This window comes from Cryptomeria japonica, chromosome 1 (assembly GCF_030272615.1).
Source record: "Cryptomeria japonica chromosome 1, Sugi_1.0, whole genome shotgun sequence".
In the NCBI taxonomy this organism is placed as follows: Eukaryota; Viridiplantae; Streptophyta; class Pinopsida; order Cupressales; family Cupressaceae; genus Cryptomeria; species Cryptomeria japonica.
This window is the reverse complement of record NC_081405.1, coordinates 10,482,510-10,502,405: the sequence shown is the minus strand read 5'-3', so window position 1 is coordinate 10,502,405 and position 19,896 is coordinate 10,482,510. Positions and strand designations below refer to the sequence as shown.

General features: G+C 38.5%; 1 protein-coding gene across 2 annotated transcripts in view; it reads left to right on the top strand.

The window, feature by feature from the left end:
- The window catches only part of LOC131036649 (ATPase GET3B), a 155,745-nt gene that overhangs the window by 111,854 nt on the left and 23,995 nt on the right, over nt 1-19,896 (top strand). The window lies entirely within an intron of this gene.

The following is a 19,896-nucleotide window of genomic DNA, read 5'->3' as shown; positions in this document are numbered from 1 at the left end:
GCCTGTATATCTACCTGGTTGATCCAATCAGTGTCAGACTCGGAGCTTAAATTTTCCCTACTTCTATCGACGCAGTTTCCCCCCATATTTTTCGACGAGGGTCAAGGGGCACCCCGCAAGGGGCAGTGCCCCTTGCGCGCTCCCTGTCGTGATACAGGGCGGGGTCGAGGGGCAGCGCCCCACGAGGCCAAAAAAACTTATTATTTAATAAAGGTGCCAGGTGTTATTTTTCTATTGGCTGACATGTTGTAACCCTAATTTTTCTCATTCTCAGGCGAAGGTTGTAGTGAACAAAGGCGATTCCATTCATTTGAAAAAAACTTTTTAAAATGTATTTTTTTTGTCATTTTACTAACCCAGCCAGTAGCCGAGTTTGGGGCTCGGGACTCGCTGAGTTTGGCGAGTTTGAGCCAAACTTTCCAACTCGGCGAGTTTGAGTCCGAGTCCCAGAGACTCGACGAGCATGACTTGGACTCGGACTCGCCGAGTTTAGGCGAGTCCCATTTCTACTCCAGAGCAAATTTTCTCAAAACCTCTCTTTGCTCTCAACTTTGTGCTAGATCAAGTGTGGGCTACGGTAAAATCAAGAAGGAGATGTCCCTAAGAGAGACTTCGACTTGCTAGAAATCATTGAAATTGAAGGAATTGAGCCAAATCGAGAATTTCGCTCTTGACCCTTCCAAAGGGTCCAGAGCGAAAATTCTACAATCACTTGTTTTTCTTGCAAAATCAAGTCAACTTTGAGTTCTTATAGCTTGGATGAGTGTAAGGAGAGGTGTTCTTACCCTTTTGGAGTTGATTGAGGTTGAAAGATGGAGGAGTAAGCTCAAACCAAGGATTTCGCTCCTGACACTTCCAAAGGGTCCAGGTTGAAATTGTGCAAAACCTATCTTTTCCCTTAATTTTATGCCAAATCTAGTGTGGATCAGGATCAAAGAAGGCCTTAGGAATGACTTCAAATTGCCAATAATTATCAAGTTTGAAGGAATTGAGCCAAATGATGAAAATCGCTCCTGACCCTTCCAAAGAGTCCAGGGCGAAAATTCTTCAATCACCTATTTTTCCTTGCAAAATCAAGTCAAACTTGGGTTGGATGAGAGAGGAGAAGTGTTTTCTTGCCTTGTGAGGTGGATTCAAGTTAAAATGATGGAGGAATAAGCCTAAAACAATATTTTCGCTCCTGACCCTTCCAAAGGGTCCAGAGTGAAAATCCTAAAAACCACCTTTTTTTCCAAGACTTGAGTGAAGTCAGGCCTAGACTAGAGTGAAAGAAGCTATTTGGAATTCCTTGGAAAGATTTTTCACCACCAAAGATGCAAATTTTGAGCTAAAATTGGAATTTCGCTCCTGACTCTTCCAAAGGGTCCAAAGCGAAATTCTGGATAGGTCCTATCCCTTGCTAGGTTTTTGAGCGAATTTGACTTTTAAGGCCTTGTAAAGATCAAACCAATGATGCCAAGTTGGGAAGTGGATTCAATGTGAAGGAGTCCAGACGAAGTGAAGTGAAGAAAATGAAATTGGGTGTGAATAGGCAAGCAAAAAGTGAATTTCGCTCCTGACCCTTCCGAAGGGTCCAGAGCGAAATTCATCAAAATCACTATTTCCCCTTTGTGTCAAGACAAGATTTTGATTCCTAAGGCATGAAAGGACTGGAGGGAAGTTATTCTTGCCTTGTAGGATGAATTGAGGTAAAGGAAGTGTCAAATCAAGCCTAAAACTTGAATTTCGCTCCTGACCCTTCCAAAGGGTCTAGAGCGAAATTCTTAAAACCTCTCTTTTGCCCCAAATTTACATCAAGCTTCGTGTTGGTTAAGAATGAGGACACCCTTGGGCATGTATCTAAGCAAGTACGGTCACAAAGTGAGAAGAACTTGAGCCAGGAATGCACAATTCACTCCTGACCCTTCCAAAGGGTCCAGGGCGAAATTCTTATAGAACCTGTCCCTGGAAAGAATCTTGAACAAACTTCATTTTGATGTCTTCTTGTTGATGATTTAAGGTATAAAATGCTATGTTAGAATAAATATATTATGTGTCCTTAATCATCTTATGGTTTGTCTTGCAGATGAAAGAAGATTAGGCCAGATCAAGGACGACCTCCTCAAGACCAGGCCAGGGCAAGGACGACCACTTCCAGTCCAGCATCATCGAGGATGACCACTTCCAACCCAGCATCATCAAGGACGACCTCTTCCAGTCCAACATTTGAAGGAAAGGTACACCATCCATCCTGCACATCAAAGACAAAGGAGGTTAAAGGAAGGGTCCGTTGGAGAAGCAGATAGTTTCAAGAAGAGTTAATTAAAATTATCTTCTCAGCGTCATCAAATTGAGCATCTACCAAGTTACAAGTGTCAGACAAGGTGGCATCCCAATCATCACTCCTCCAATCGGATTGGTCCACCTCAGCGTGTCCAGATTCAATGTACTTGACTCATTGGGGATGGCACAAACTTCGATGTACCTACCCCGGTTATCCTTTGGTTGAATATTCCAGAGAAGACGTGTCCAAATAATGCAATTATTTCATTGGTCAGAATTGAGTTTGTTGTAACAAACCCTAATTAGGGTTTTTATTGTAAAATCTCGGCCATTCATCTTAAATTGATCTGAGCCATTGAATTGTATTGTGGGCACTATATAAGCCTTGGCTCCTCATTTGTAAAGGCTAATAGTTAGTCAATAGTTGATAGTGGGTGAATAGTTAGCTAATAGTGAATAGTTAGTTGATAGAATAGCAATTAGAGTAAATTAGGAGGACAAGGCAAGAAATTGTTGTCAGTGATTGTAAACAAACTCCATTTTCATTGAAGTTATGGTGAAGTGTGTTGTTTCGTTGCAATATGCATGGTCTCTTGTTGAATCTTCATTTTAGATGATAGATAATTAAATTGAATGAAAGAAGTTGTTGAATGCACCTGTGTGGAATCCGTCTAGTCCATACCACTAGCCTCTTACTGATTGTAAGTGCGCCCTGCGTGGTCAACTGACATAAAATGAGCTTAATCTTAAGTCGTTACACGTCTATTGTTCATGCATTATCTTGAATGGTGATCAGTGTCTGATGGTGTACGATTTGAACGTATTGGAAGCATCCCTTAGAAGATCGCATTGAGTTGATGTCAGATTGTTCAAGCCTGATGGTGAGACTCAGCCCAGTAGGACTCCACCTAGTCGTTCATCCATCTTCTCGCATTCTAGGTAGTAGAGTAGACTTCCTGAACCCTGCATCTTTTGCCATTTGTTTGTCTTCCAGTTAGTAAATAGGACTTGTGATTCCAGCAAATCAGACGTTCAAGTCATCGAGTGTAAGTCCCCTTGTGATTCCAGCAAAATCACATCATACCACGAAGAGCTTAACCACGAGTAGAGATCCTACATAACAGAACCTTGGAGTTGTTTCGAGTGATCCTTCGGCCATATCTTCAGCAGTTGGGAAACTTTACTCAAGAGAGGATAAGGTACCCTAGGTCTTTTATTCCGTGTTTGGATGTGCATCAAAACCACATCAACACAACTATCCAATAAAGTTTGTTCCTACCACTCGTCGATGTGTTTTTAGGCACATACAAACACGGAATAAAATACCTAAAGTATCTTAGCCTCTCTTGAATATATTCTCTCGGATGCTGAAGATTAGCTTAAGGATCACCCAAAAAGACTCCAAGGTTCATGAATGTAGGATTACTACATGTGGATAAGCTTTTTTGATCATTGTGATTGTTGTTTCATCTAGGGGCATTTATGGTTCGAAAAAATTTCATTTATGAAGTGGTTTGCAAATGATATGCAATGAAGTTCCTTCCTAACACTATTGAATGATTATAAAAAAAAAATGACAAAAGATAGGGGTTTAGAGAAGTTCTAAACTATCCTAAGAACGGATGGATGAAGAATGATACAAGTGAAGCTCAACCAGTTATAGCTTTGCCATACATGAACAACTCCACTAGAACTAGTGCAATCTTCTAAGGATGTTTGGAGATTTTCAAATCACTACTAATCATAGACACCATTAGTTGAATGCATATGAATGATTGAGCAATAATTGAACTTAAACAATTTTAAAGGTTCCAGTTGACCACACAAGGCTCACTTACAATCAGCAAGAAAGCTAGTGGTATGGATAACGAGCTTCACAGTACATCAAATGCAACATGCCATCATTCAATTTAAACACTAAAACTAACATCAAAGATTGACTTGAGAAGCTAAAAAAACCATGCAATAGGCTTCAAGGATTGAGCAAAAACACCATAACTTCAATGTTTTATTGATCCAATAGCCAAACAACAACAATTCTTCAAGTCTTTCTCTTGCCACTATTCTAGCACTATTCTCTCTTCTATTCTCTTCTACTCTATTGCTATTGCTATTGCTTATTATTGCTTATTATTGCTTATTAAGCATTACAAATGAAATGAGTGGAGTTTATATAAGACTCCCAAATACAATGAAGGGCCGAGATCGAATGAAGATCAAGGGCCAAGATCTTGCCACCTAAACCCTAATTAGGATTTGATACAAATGAAAACCCTATCAAGATAATCATCATCATGAATCAACCAATGAGAAGATAACATGTGCCGACACGAAAATTGAAGAAGCATCCTCCAACAGGAAAATAGAATGCCAAGTGGGATCATAACAAACTATCTTCTAGAGTCTGGTTCCCTTTCTCATGTTCCTTTCTAGCATATTCAATGAATTTGAACGTCATACTTTCGACTCCTGAAATTGGAATCTTAGGTAGATTCTTGATTCGTTCCTCTAGGTGGATTACTTCATCAAAGGCTGCAAGAAGTGTTATCTCCCATCCACTCTCAAGTTTTTTTGTCTTATCAATAAGGAACATAGTGTCATGCGTATGATCCAACTACTTTTTTGTGATCAGTCCACCTTCTCCTTGAAAGATGACTTTTATCCTGTCCTCCAATTCTTGAATGTCCACATCTGTTTCAATTTCTGCCCTTTTTTCAAGAATGACGCACATCACCTCAATTACCTTGTCATGAATAGGATGGACTGTATCTTCAACTTGATTACATTTGTTACTAATGTCTTCAAAAAGGAGTTTCTTCATTTGAAGCAAAGTCGACTACTGTAACAGATTAGGAGTTGATTCCTTTCTAATTACCCCTTCTTGTGTCCATATCTGTATAGGTGCCTTCCTTATTGCTTGCAATACTGGGATGATGACATCGTTAGTATGAGTGAAGGCATCAATTGTCATCATGAGGTTATGAACTATCTCAAGAACACGAATGGCTCTACCAACTATTTTCATCATATTTCTCACAAACTCATTAGCCATTGTGAAAGATTTATTGACTCATGCATCTAGAAGTTGTGTTGAGTTTGCTATCTTCTCCATATGGTTTACCGATTCATGAGAAAGCATTGGTGGAGGTGTGATTGTTGGGTCATGTTGCCTTAGTGGTTCCTTGAACTGATGGAAATAACTCCTCCATGCATTTATCTCCTTTTCTAACCTTTTGTTCTTCTCTATTTCCCTCTCCATGACTTCCTTTTCATCCCAATTAATCTTTATTCTTTTATCTTCCATCTCGTAGGTAGATTGGATATACCTACCACTATCTTGTGCTTGATCGGCCACTCTATAAACTTTGCATTTTTTGATGAGATCAAGAGGCAGCCGGTAGTGCATCTTCTTCTTTATCTCTAAGTCATCTTGTGCATTCATCCACAAGTCTTCTACTTGAAACACATGTTTATGCCTTCTTCTAGCCATTTCTTCTACATTACCATAGGGATCAAAGTTATCTCTAGAAGCAAATGGTGTAAACGAATAGAGAGATAACTCTTGCTCGACACTTTCAGCTACTTGAAGGGAAGGACAAACTTCTATTGAATTTCCAAGTGAAATGGAATTAGTGATGACACCTCCATGTTTGTACCTTAATGACTTGGTACATGATAACAATTGTCTTGCTACCTCAAGTAGTATTATCCTGTCTGTTGGATAACGTGGCAACATATAAGGAGGAGAAGGACATCCTTGGATCCTTATGTATGTGAATTTGGGAAATTGAATGAACCATGCACCATATTGTTTGACAAGTGCTTGTGCCTCCGGAGACAATCTCTGATGGATTCCACCTTGTAGAATCCTAGTGATGTGCATTGTGAAAGTATCATTGATTGTTCTATAGTGCTGCTTAGGTGGGTGATGCAATATTTCATAGGAATCACAAACCATTATCTCTCTGGGCCTCCTTCCAACTCTGCCTCTATGCGGTAGTCCCACATATTCATAATTCCTTGCTAGAGAATATATGACATATGAGCTCATGTGGAATGACTTGGTGGCAACTAACCTTCTCAGTTGTACATCTAGGCTATTATTAATGATTCTTGCCCAATTGATCATTCCTTTCCCTTGGATGATTATTTGTATGAAGAAGAACATCCATTTATCAAAACAAAAGGCTTCAGGAGCACCTATAACTCGGCTAAGTGTTGTCCGTATTTTTGTATTCACAAAAATGGACAACCCCTTTAAATTTTTTGTTAAAAAATGAAAAAAAAAAACTCTAAGGCATGCTTCCCGAGGTAAAATTCTGCTTCGCCCTTGGACTGGCTTAATCCTCGGTCCATCCTCGATCCACGTTTCAAATTTCATCGCATTCTGTGTTCGTTTGCTATGTTTTTTCTTCAATTTCGGGTTTTTTCTTCCTGATTGCAAGTGAGAAATTTTCTTTTGATTGCAAGTTTTATTTCTCTTGTTTTAGTGTTGTAGGGAAATTTTAAGTCAATTACAAGTGCACTTTATGTAATTTTTGAACTTGTAACTTACTTTTTATTTCCCCCTTGTTGCTTTATGTCTTTTAAGTCATTGTAGGAACTTTTTTGACATATTGCAAGTAAATTTAAAATAATAAGTAAAAAAGAACTTGTAATCTCTTTAAAAAGTTCCTACTTAAGTGATTTTAAGTTGTAATAGGGATCTTATTTCCCTATTACATGTTTTATTGTTTTTCTAGTCAATTGTAAAGGAAATTTTATTTCCCTATGGCAAGTTCTTTTTTTTAGTTAAGTCATTAAAACTTGTAAAGGGGATTTTATTTCCCTATTACAAGTTATTTTGACATGTTCTTTTTTCTCACAAACCCGATTTGCCTAAGAGATGAAAAGTGAAGCAAATTTAAACTTGTAAGAGGGTTTCTAAAACCCGATTACATGTCTATTACAAGGCATTTTAAACTTGTTTCTTTTCCTCAATAACCTGACTTGCTCTTCTCCCGTTAGAGTTTGATTTTGCCACAACTTCTAACCGATTTTGGTGGAGGAATCTATGGGATGCGGGGGCGTTTTGAATTCAAGGCGGATTTCATGCTTTTAGAAACACGTTGCAACTTGTATGGTTGCCATTACATTGTTCTTTGACTGCGTTTTCTCCTCCATTAACCGTTTTTTGGAATGCCACGTTTTGGAGTTGGAATGCCATGATTTGGAGTTTGAACTTAGGCGTTTTGGTTCCTATTCTTCCTATGTAGGTTTTCCATGAGGTTTTGACCTATTCTTCCTCCATATTGAAAGCCGTTTTTGCTGCAATTTTGTTTCTCTTTGGATGTAGCAAGGGTTTCGGTTTTGTGATTTTATTCTCTATTTAAGGAATTGGTTCTTCCATTCAAGGATTGTTTCATCTCTTGGAAAGGCATCTTGATTAAACAAGGTAAGGTTTATTTTCAGTTTTGCTTTCATTTCCTTTCTTTTTTGTTTTCGTTCCTTGTTTGATCATTCTAAATGTATGTTTTGTTTTTGTTTTAGTTCGGGTTTGAGAGAGATCTTTCTATATCAAAGATACGGAAATAGGGCACGTTGACATGTCAGAGTTTGTTAAACGGGCGGAGGATCCCAAGGATAGCAATATGCAGCGCTTGTTGGACAGCCACATTCACCATGCTTCTTCCTTTCCAGTGGCTGCCCTAGATCCTAAGTTCATTCTTGCTTGTGCCAATCATTTTGACAAAGAAACAAGAACTGTTAGGAATGATGATGGAGAAGTGATAATCCAGCTTGATGCGGATACTATTGAGAAGGTTTTCAGAATACCACCAGCACCTGTTTACATAGAGATCTCCAAAGATAGTGCAGCTAAGTATTATGCTTCAAGAGAAAAAGATTGCAAGCGCCATATCAATAGATGGATTAGTGAGCCACGGGCTACTTTTACAAGGTGGGCAAAGTTGTACCATAGTGATTTCAAGTGGTAAATTGGAGACACAATCACTCTTCTCAGCAGGATGTTGGGTTTAGAACATTCTAATGTTTTTGAACCATGGATGTATAAGTTCATCATGCTAACAAGGCAGTCTCAACGCATCACTTGGGGCGAAATCATCGGTGATACCCTTTGTGAACAACTAGCAATAGTCCCTTCCGTTATGACGTTCTACATGAACTCATATTTGGTGTATATAGCAGCATCATTCAGACATTTCCCCGGTCTTTCTACCAAGGGTGATCACTCACTTATACCAATGTGGGATTACTATGACCAATTGCCTCTGAGATCTAGCAGGTTGCATTACAGGAGAGTCCAAGATGCTTTCTACGACCACTACATGTGCTTATTTGATAAGACATTGAAAAACAAAAGAGTATCGGATGCTGCCTGGGAGAAGGTGGATGAATATGGCTGCCTATTCCTTCAATTTCCAACTTTCACTTACATGAGAGTTGGATGTTATAGCGACCAGCTATATATGCTTCCTAGATATCCAACTGACAAGATCATTCTTATGGAGTTGGGAAGACAGATCATGGTTGTTCATGCACATCAATTTGTTAAGCATAAGGTTGGAATGGGAATTTCTACAAATAACCCATTGAAAATTGGCCATTATTCCCTCATTACATCCACCAAAGCCAAGGCCATGGAGATCGAAATGTAGGAAATAAAACTCAAGAGGTTCAAGCCAAGAGTAGATTTTGATTACCGAGGCATGAACGAGAAGATCAAAAAGTCTTTCACACATGTGCATCAGATAGAAGACATTTGGGTTGATCTTCGTACAGAAAAGGAGGTTCGTAAGATGGATTATTGTAGGCTCAGTCTTGAGTATATTGTTCATCTAAACTTGGGAAACATTCCAGAAAGAATGATTGATGATGGAAAGATTATTGATCCTGAATATGTTGAAAAGAGAGTTGATGAAGCACCACTTCCGTCAATTCAATGGTCGCATAAGGAATGTACTTCTATTCTTGATAGATTTCAGCCTATCTTAGCTAACACCAATACTTGGCTGAAGGGTAACGATGTTAGACTCATCAAGATCAAGGTTGGAAAAGAAGATGATTCTACAGGACCTGTTGAACTCAAGTCTGAAAGCAAAGTAGACAATAAGGAAGGTGCATCATCTTCAAGTACAAGAATCAAGCTGAAGGTTAGCAAAGCAATGGTACTTCCTCCTGAAGTAGTGACAATTAGAGGGAAAGAAAAGCCTCAGCTTCATATTCATGTAGTTGATGCTGAAGATCCAAAGGAAGAACTACAATCAGATAATGCTTCTAAGTCACCCATTTTGGAATCACCTCATGAAGTTCTCCCTTAGATTCCTCGAGAATTACCTATGTCTTCTCTTGATGCGAATGTGGATGCTTTTTCCACTGTTCTTATTGTTCCTATTTCAGTGGGTGGATCTCCTCAAAGAGTCATTCCGATTTCAGCAGAAGAGTTGTCTCTTGATCATCCTCAAGAGAATTTGATGAATATCTTTGAGGATAATCCTATATATGCCCCTTTGTCAGGGATTGATACTTTTGTTTCTAGTTTTGATGAGTTCATGATGCAATCATCAGGGCCTTTGATTAATAAGCAGTCTATAGTTGATGTTCAAACAGTAACTTCTCCCAGAATGACGACAGTTATTCAAACAGAAACTGTTTTTCCCTCACTTTTAGCCATTCCTCAAGGAGAAGTAATGACTTTACGCCTAAAAGAAAGAAGCAAGAAATCTCTCCTAACATCTTTGATTTCCAGCATCTCAAGCAATCAAAACCCAAGGTTGCCAAAAGGGCTAAGACGATCTCAAGGGTTACAGTTGATAGTAACAGGATGAAGGTGGCTGAAAATGTTGAGCCAATTGTAGACAAGCCATAGGAAGAGATGTAAGCTGCTGATTACAAGATCACAAGAGTGGAGTTGGGCAAACAAACACATGAAGTGGTCAAGCATGATGCTCAACATTCTGTAGCCTTATTAGTGCAACGGTGTGATGAACTTTTAGCAAAGAAGGATAAGCTAGAAGAGGAAAATGTGCAACTTGTTGCAGCAATCCAAAAGATTACCAAGTCCTCCAGTGAAGGTAGCAATCCTTCAACTTTCACAAATACACAGGAACCAATCCAAGGAGTTGAAAGAGCTGCTCAAAAGGTACAAGCGTTAGACTCTTGGGTGGATCAACTTCATGATCTGTGTGCGCAAGTGCTGAAAGATATATTCCAAATGGTGATTAAGCTGGAGACCATTGGAGAAAAGTTGAACTAGGCCTCCAAGACTTTCAAACAAGACCTGGAAAGGGTTGAAGGTAGCCTAATGATTTGGCGCAAGATGCCTCAACAACAATTGAGTATTCTTCAGGAGCATGACATTATTCCTTCCAGAGTCATGTATCTAGAATGTGAAGAACTCCTAGAGAACAAAGTCCTCGTTCTCAAATCCCTCATTGAAGATATTGACGACGCTATGAGATTGCGAATTGAAGTATTCCAAGGTGTTGTTTCTCGCTGTGAGAAGGCTTCTTGCAATATCATGGATCAGAATGGGGAGTTGCTACCAAAAGAAGAAGTTCTCGCAGATCTATAGATGAAGATTCATGATGAGTGGAGAAGTGAACAATTTTCAGCTGCCTCAATTCAAGTTTTGATGAAACATCAAATCTTCTTGTAGGAAATCCAATCCACTTTGGAGAAGAACAACCCTATGCTTCTTGAGTGCCATGATACCATTGTGAAGACCATGATTGTTGCCAAGAACACCCACGAGTTGAATCTTGCTGAGCTACGAATGGTTATCCAGAAGTTTGAAGGATTCATGTCTAAACATGTTGCAACTTAAGTGTTTTTCAGCACTTAGTCGTATTTTCAGAATTGTAATTTCCTTTTTGACATGTTTACTTGTAAAAGCATTTTTGTAAAATGCAAGTCATCACTTGCACTCTTGTAATTACAAGTAGGTTAATTACAAGTCAATTTAGAATAGGTCTTGTAACCTTGAATAAGTCTTAGTTAGTTGTTGAATAAGTCATGGTGGTTGAGAAAATTTCTCAAGTTAGTTGGGATCTTCACACCTTTTTCTCAAGACTCCTCTCCTATAAATACTTGAGGGGGTCTATTGTAATCTAAGCAAAAACTCTGCTAAATTTGCACCAAAAAAGTCTTTGAGTTTTTATGTGTAAATTGAAGAATTGAAAGGAATAGAAGAAGATTACTCAAGTGTTGAGACTTTGTGCTACATTCTTGAGTTTGTGTTCAATATTATCTTTCTTGCAAGTGTTTCTTGAAGAGTTAAATCAAATTTGATTTGCAGACTGTGTTGCAAGTATTGGAGATTAATTTTAGTAAGAATAGAAGTTCTATTGAGAGAATTTGTAAGACTTTGTGCTTACACTTGTTCTTGAGAGAGATTAGAAGTAGTTTTTGTTATAGGAAATAGCTGTGAGACTTTGAGCTCACACTAGTTCTTGTTGTTTTGTGTAGAAAGGAATAAGTTATTTCAGACTTTGTGCTGTTATATTTTGTTCTTGTTATTATTAGTATAGAAAAAGGTAGATAGGACTTCACATATTCAAGACTTTGAGCTTGATATTGCCGTCCTGTCTTGAAGGAAGTGACAAAAGTCTTTGAGCTTTCAGGAAACTTCATTTCCTTTCTCTCATTTTATTTCAAAAGTTGTTACTGCTTTTTTATGTTAAATTGCTATCACTTTTCTATGAAGAAAAAAGGATATTGGCTTTCTTGAAAAAAGAAGGAAGATTGTTGTTCCATCCTATTTTAGTTTTAGTATTAGATAGATAGGGGGAGCCTTCCCTTAATTAGGAGATTTTATACTCACACATTGTGGTTGAAGCCACAATTTTGTATATTTTCCCAAGTGTACAAAATTTTCAACCAACACTAAGCATGGTGACCAAATCCCTAAATTCTTCTTGGCAGTCAATTTGGTGTGGCCCATTAGGTATCTTATTCGGGCGAAGTCTACTCTTTTGCAACCAATCCCTATTGATGATTGCTAGGCATGCAGCAAGATCATCTTCATAAATTGATTTAGCTCCTTCCAAACTTCTATAGATCATATCCCTTTGTTCTGGTAGGTGGAAAGCTTCACTTATAGCTATTTATTGTAAGCAAGAAGGGTTTCATCCTCGGCCACAATTGTCCTCGAGTGTGAATCATAGTGCTTGGCACACTCAATCATTAGTTCATGACATCTAACTGCAGGAGGGAAGCTGACTGCCTTGACGATGCCGCTTTCTATTATCTTCTTGGCTATAGGTGATGGTTTGCCAATAAATGGTGCCTCACGAAACTTCTTCACATTGAAGTTCCCAAGGTTTGTATCTCCAATGTTGCTCCACCGGGATGTGATTTTAGTCTCCAAGTCATCATTCTTCTAATCTTCTTTGATAAGAGCCTATCGGGAGGTAGATCCAGTTGTCTTGGGCGCTGCCGTCATTCACCTATCAAAAATGTTCAAGTTAAGGTCTTGACAAGGTCATGAAAATTAATGACTTCAGGCTTGCAAAACCTTAGAATGAAGATGAAATACTGATTTAAACCAGCCCTACACTCTAATGATTTTAATCAAATGCTTAATAAGACTGATCTAACTCTGTACATGCATCCTAACTTGAATGAATTATGATTTTCTGCCTCTAATCAGACCTGATTTTTGAACTTAAATGCAGTCCTTACCTCTGATTTTGATGATTTCCTTTCAATCAAAGGACTGACACTAATTAATATATTCACTATTTGGAATGCAATTCTGATGTCTAAAGGCAAATCTAGGCTGTCTTAATGATTAAATTATTGATTGATATGTCTCCAGCTGAGTACAATTCGCTCCCTCTTTGATTAATTCAGGTGCTTTAAGGTAAATTCGCCTTTCTAAAACATCAGATCTGTATCTTTAATGCTTGAATTTGTTTGTCTTGATTCTTAGGTCTGCACCTTTAATATCCAAGTTCGCCTTTGTGCTGGAACAATTTACTTATATTTTAGTGAAACTCGCTCATGAATAGATAAAATTCGCTTCCTTGCTGAAGAAGTTTGCTCAGCTTGCTCTCAAATTCGCACTTGAAAAGAAGAGAATGTTTGAATTGATGGTTAAAATGAATATCTTGATTCGTCTTTTATAGACACTTAGGATAAAAGAGGTCTAAGGTCAAGAATTTGGAGAGAAGGTCAAGAATTTGAGCATTATTGCAAAATTCGCTCCTGACCCTTCCAAAGGGTCTAGAGCGAATTTCCTTAGACTCTTCTCTTGCTCCCAGTTTAGACCTCAAAGCTTACTCCTACGCTTTGACTGAGTGAGGATTGACCTATCTATCCCTTGTGAGCAAGTTGGAATGAAGTGAGATGAGGAAATTGAGCCTAAAACATCAATTTCACTCTTGACCCTTCCAAAGGGTCCAGAGCGAATTTCTCTAAAAATCTCTCCTGCTTCTAACAAGGGTTAAAATCCTTGATTCCATGCCTTGAGTGAATGAAAAATGATCTATCCATGCCTTTAGAGGTGAGTTGCAACCAAGTGAGATGAGGAAAATTGGAAAATTTGAGCTAAGAAGCAAATTTCGCTCCTGACCCTTCCAGAGGGTCCAGAGCGAAATTCCTCTTTAGGTCTCGTCCTTCCAAAGGTACATAAGCGAAATTATTAAGATGCACTTTTGATTCAACATTTTGACTTGGCACTTCCTTAAGGTGATTTGTTAGCATGTCCTAAGGTGAGAACAATGTGAATGAGGAAGAAGTTTGAATGTTTGAGTGATATCTAAGGCTAATTCCTCAAATTCGCTCTTGACCCTTCCAAAGGGTCCAGAGCGAATTTCCTTATATCTCCCTTCTTGGTCCTAATTTGCATCACAAACCTTGCCCCCATGGCATCTTTGAAGAAGATAAATACACTTGGAACTTGAAGAAATGGAGAATTTGGGAAAAAACACCAAATTCGCTCCTGACCCTTCCAAAGGGATAGGAGCGAATTTTCTTAAAACACCTATTTGCTCCTTGTTTGGGTCGAACTCTTTGTTCCTATGATGTGATTATGGAAAGATTAATGACTTAAAGTGATTTGGGACCTAGAAGAATGCCCTTGGATCTTGAAAGAGTTAGGAATTTGAGCATAAGTATCAATTTCGCTCGTGATCCTTCCAAAGGGTCCAGAGCGAAATTCCTAGGACTCCCTATTTCACCTTGTTTCAAGCTAGGATGGAGGCTAGTTGCATAATCATGAAAGAAGGAGGTTTGAAAAGTTAAGTTCAAGGCAAAGTGATGACGAATGGAAGATAAATGGCGTCAAAGTAAGAATTTCGCTCCTGACCCTTCCAAAGGGTCCAGAGCGAAATTTCCTAAACCTCTATTTTGCTCCTTATTTGGGGTTGAAATCTTGGTTCCTAAGGCATGGTTGAGAGAAGATTGATGTATAGTTGCCTCGAGAAGTGATTTGAAGCAAAGGAAATGATGAATTTGAGACTAAATGCCAATTTCACTCTTGACCCTTCCAAAGGGTCCAGAGCGAATTTCTTCAAGATACCTTGTACCTTGCTCAAACCTTTGAACCAACCCATTCCTAGGCATTTTTGAAGGCAAGTGACTTGATCTTGATAAGGGAAGAGTGAGAGATGAAGTTCTATGAAGGAAGATTGAGTAAAATGCAAATTTCGCTCCTGACCCTTCCAAAGGGTCCAGAGCGAATTTTTCTTGAGGCCTGTACCTTGCCCAAGGTCCAAAGCGAAATCCTTCTTTTAGGCCTTTTTGGGGGTCAAATAAGTGACGTCTTCATGAGAGAGGGATCGAAAGTTGAAAATCAATGCAAATTAAAGTGAGAGGAAGGAAGAATTCAACCTAAAGGAAGAAATTCGCTCCTGGCCCTTCCAAAGGGTCCAAAGCGAATTTCACTATAGGTCTTGTCCTTGGAGAGGGTCCAGAGTGAATTTCATTATAGGTCCTATCCTTGGAGAGGGTCCAGAGCGAAATTAATCCTAATGCCTTCTTGTTGATGATTTAAGATAAGAAATGCTATGTTAGAATGAATATGTTATGTATACTTAATCATCTTTTGTTTGTTTTGTAGATCAACAAAATCGGGCTAGAAGGAAGAACAAACAAGGACAAGGGCGACCTCTTCAAGTTTCATCATCATCAAGGACACTTCAAATGCGTGAGAGAGGACTCAAAGTGCTTCCAAGTTGAAGGACTTCAAGTGTTCAAGAAATTGCAAGCAATGGAGCTGACCATCCTCAAGGACCTCATTCTACCACATGGAGAAATCACAGGATGGCAAAGAAGAAAGATCTTATAAACACTTCAAGAGAGGTGAGCTACCAGAGGAGGAGTGACTTGACCATGAAGAGCCCTCATCAAGCACAAAAGAGTCAAGGAAAGGTACACCATTCATCAGGTATATCAAGGACGAAGGAGGATCAACCAAGGTCAATTCAAGGGTGCGTTGAAGAAGCAGATAGTTTCAGAAGAGTTAATCAATGTCCTCTTCTCATCATCATCACTTTGAGTATCAAGAGATATTGCTCAATGTTCCTTGACTAAGCAAATGTAGGACAAGGTGGCATCCCAGTCACTATTCCTCCAATCAGATAGGTCCACATCAGCATGTCTAGATTCAATGTACTTGACTCACTAGTGGTGGCACAAACTTTGAGGCACCTACCCTTGACATCTATTGGTCCACACTTATGAAATGTAATTTTCTCATTGGCTAAGGAGTTTGTTGTAACAAACCCTAATTAGGGTTTTCTATCTTGTAATCCTAGCCATTCATTGTAAATCAATCTGAGCCATTGAAATGTAAGGAACTCTCTATATAAGGCTCTGGCTCTTCATTTGTAAAGGTTAATAGGGAGTCAATAGTTAATAGTGGTTAGTTGTGAATAAGATAGAAGAATAGAAGCTTAGATAGTAATTAGAATAGAGTAGGAAGAGAAGGCAAGAAAGTGTTGCCTTGGTTGTAAAAAAACTCCATTTTCATCGAAGATAAGGTGAAATATGTCGTTTCTTTGCAATGTGCATGGTTTCTTGTTGAATCTTCATTTTAGATGATAGATAATTAGATTGAATGAAGTTATTGAATGCACTCGCGTGGAATCCGCCAAGTCCATACCACTAGCCTCTTACTGATTGTAAGGGCGCCTTGTGTGGTCAACTGGCATTGAATGAGCTTAATCTCAAATTGTTATGCGTCTATTGTTCATGCATTATTTTGAATGGTGATCAGTGTCTGATGGTGTAACGGTTTGAACATATTTGAAGCATCCCTTAGAAGATTGCATTGAGTTGGTGTCAAATTGTTCTAGTTGATAGTGAGACCTAGCCTAGTAGGATTCCACTTGGTCGTTCATCTATCTTCTTGCATTCTAGGTCTTAGATTAGATTCTCTAAACCCTACACCTTTTGGTTATTTCTTTATTATCCGGGTGAGTAGTTAGGACTCAAGTTCCAACTAATTAAACGCTCAGGCAAACAAACGTAAGTCCGCTTGTGATTCCAGCATAATCACATCAGACCAAATTGAGCTTATCCACACGTAGAGACCCTACATATAAGAACCTTGGAGTTATTTCGATTGATCCTTAGGCAAATCTTCAGCATACGAATAACTTTGTTCAAGAGAGGATAAGATGCCTTGGTATTTTATTGTGTGTTCACATGTGCATAAAAAACACATCAACAGGTACATGACTTGATTTTGGACAAAATTTGCTCTAAAATCTCTTACTAAGGAACACCAAATCAAAATTTGTCCTATGGTCTTGACAAGGTACACATGAAAAAAAAAATCGCTCTCTGTCCTTTGCAAGGTCCATCATTTGGAGAAGGATTTGCTCTGGACCCTTAGCAAGGACATGACTTGGAATTCGCTCTAGGACCTTTGGACAAACATTGCTTGAAATTCGCTCCAGGACCTTTGGAAGGACATTCGCTCTAGGACCTTAGCAAGGTACATGAAATGATAAGACTTTGAGTTGACCCCTAGTTCAATTTCTTCCTCTTTCTTCTACCTCATTGATTTAAGCCTTAAGTTTTCCAATCTTTCCACATGAAAGCATCATCAACTCGACCCTTAAGAACACCTATGGAGGAAATTCACTCTGGGACCGTTGGAAGGTACATGCCCTTGGTAAAATTTTCGCTCTAAGGCCTTAGCAAGGACATAAAAAATTTCACTCTGGGACTTGAGCAAGGTACGGGTCAAGGCATTTAGGCAAATTTCGCTCCAATGAGGGAGCAAGGTACACGGTCTTGAGAAAGACTCTTGACTTAGTCCTTTTACCTGACTTTGCTCAATTTGTTCAATCTACAAGTCCTTCATCTACGACTCATTCTTGCAACACTTGATGATCTACTCCACTCCATTCACTAGAAGAGAGCATAGAGAGACTATTCCTAGAGAAGGCAAAACCCAAAAAAAGGGGGGTCCCCATCTTGATGGGGCAATGTGTGATGTGGTCACAACACCACTCTTCATTGTCTACATGATAGGTGCACAAATGCAATTAATTTTTTTATAAGAACTCACCAAACCATAGAAACTTATTTTTTCAATTGTGCTCCTTGGCAATAAGCATTCCATAATAGCCTTTAATTTTTCTAGATTCATTCATAAACCTTCTTGAAAATTAAATTACATTGCCCAAGCACACTTACTTTATTAAGTTGCTCTATTTTAGGTTAATGGACATTCTATCTTCTTTGGATCTGTGCTAAAAAGACCTTAGATGTGTCAAGTGTTCTTCCTCCATTATTTGGTTCTGTGCTAAAATAGCCTTAGATGTGTCAAGAGTTCTTCCTGTATTCTTTTGAATATCGAGTTATCTTTCAAATAAACCTACAAACTTACCAAGAAATGGCTTCAATACTTCATGAGTCAGCCTCATGAATTGTCTTTGGTGCATTTACGAACCCATCCCTTTTCTTGAATTTGGTTTTCCACTCATCCCTTGCTTTAGTTTGGACTTTGTGATGTTCACTTTTCAAATCTATCTTCATGAAGTTCTTAGTTCGAATCAAACAATACATTAAATGATCTATTTGTGGTAATGAAAATCTGTATTTTATTGTTATTTTGTTAATGGCTTGTGAATCTATGTACATTTGTCATTTTCCATCCTTCTTGGTTGATAGTATAGTTGATACTACACATGGGCTCAAAATCTTTGTTCTTTTAACTCTTGTCCAAAAACTTTTTGACTTGTCTCTTCACCTCCTCATTCTCTAGAGCATCATCCTATACAATACCTCGTTGAACAAGCTTGATCCAAGAATTAAATCCATATGGTGGCTATCGCTTCTCAAGGGTCTGACCCATTCAACAATCCTTGTGAGAGAATTTCTGCATATTGCAACAATAAATTATTCATTTCATCTGGAATTTCATCCTTTTTACCCACTGTCCCAACCTGTGTAGCCTTAGGAATGAATGCAAAACAAGTTTTCTTCTTCATAACTCTTAGAAACTATTTTCCTAAGATTAAACATACCTTAAGACTTCGATTTATTTCGTCCCCATTGTCTCTAATGCACTCAATGTAAATTCCCTTCCATCCTTTACAATAGTGTAGATATTCATCGTAGCATTATGTACAATCTTCCCATTAAATTGCCAAGGCCTTCCCAACAAGACATGACAAGCGTCCATGGGCATGACATATGCACGATCTCATTCTTATATGAACCAATCAAAAAAATTACTATAACACTTTTCACTTATCAAGATTTGATGTCATCTTTGCAGCCACAAAATTTTGCATGGGTTGAGGTCTTATTTCCTCTACAATTGTTCTAGTATTCTTATGAGAATTCAAACACTCTATGACTTGCTTTTCCACATACATAACAAGTTTCAATAAATTCTGTTCCTCTTCCTCTACAATAATAGCGTCTACCTTTTCCTCTTGTGTTTTGATTGAACTTGTTGTCTTGTAGTGATTGACTCTCCTTCATGTGCATGCTATCCTTCAACACTGCTTGACCATCCCTTTCCACTTGAGTTGTTTTGTTGCTTCCTTGGAAACTTCTCTTTTGCCTTCAAGACATATTCATAGGCTTGTTTTATTTCACTCCAATCATACCAAACTCATCTTCAATAGATGTGTGGAGTCCAGTAACATCCCTTGAAATCTTTTCTTCATCATCCTCTACATGGTTAGCTTAAATATCGACCTTGTAGAATTCTTCCTTGTAGCCTTTAACATTCATCTACTTTTGCCTTGGCTTGTAGAATTTATTTCTAGCTTTCTGGTAGGAAACTAGCTTTCAACTTTATTACTATCTGATTCCAAGATTTGATTTCCCTGTACCTCTTCTTTGTTGCTTTGTTTATACATTATCCTACCACAATGGTGCATAACCTTTTAGCCCGGTGCAAGCAAACTTCACTTTCATAGGATCCTTCGTTGACTCATAGTCAAGATATCTCCATATTTGTAATCTTATGTATGAACTCCTCAGGGTTTAGCCTCCCATTATTGCAAGGGGTATGCTATTCTATTTTTACAACCCATCTTCAATATTGCCCTTAAAAATATGCAGTGTTGCAGGATAGGCTGCCCCCTAGCACGTGTATTGTTGTAACTAGTACTGTTATGGATACAAATATATTATGACATGGATATGGCTCGGAGATTGTACCTG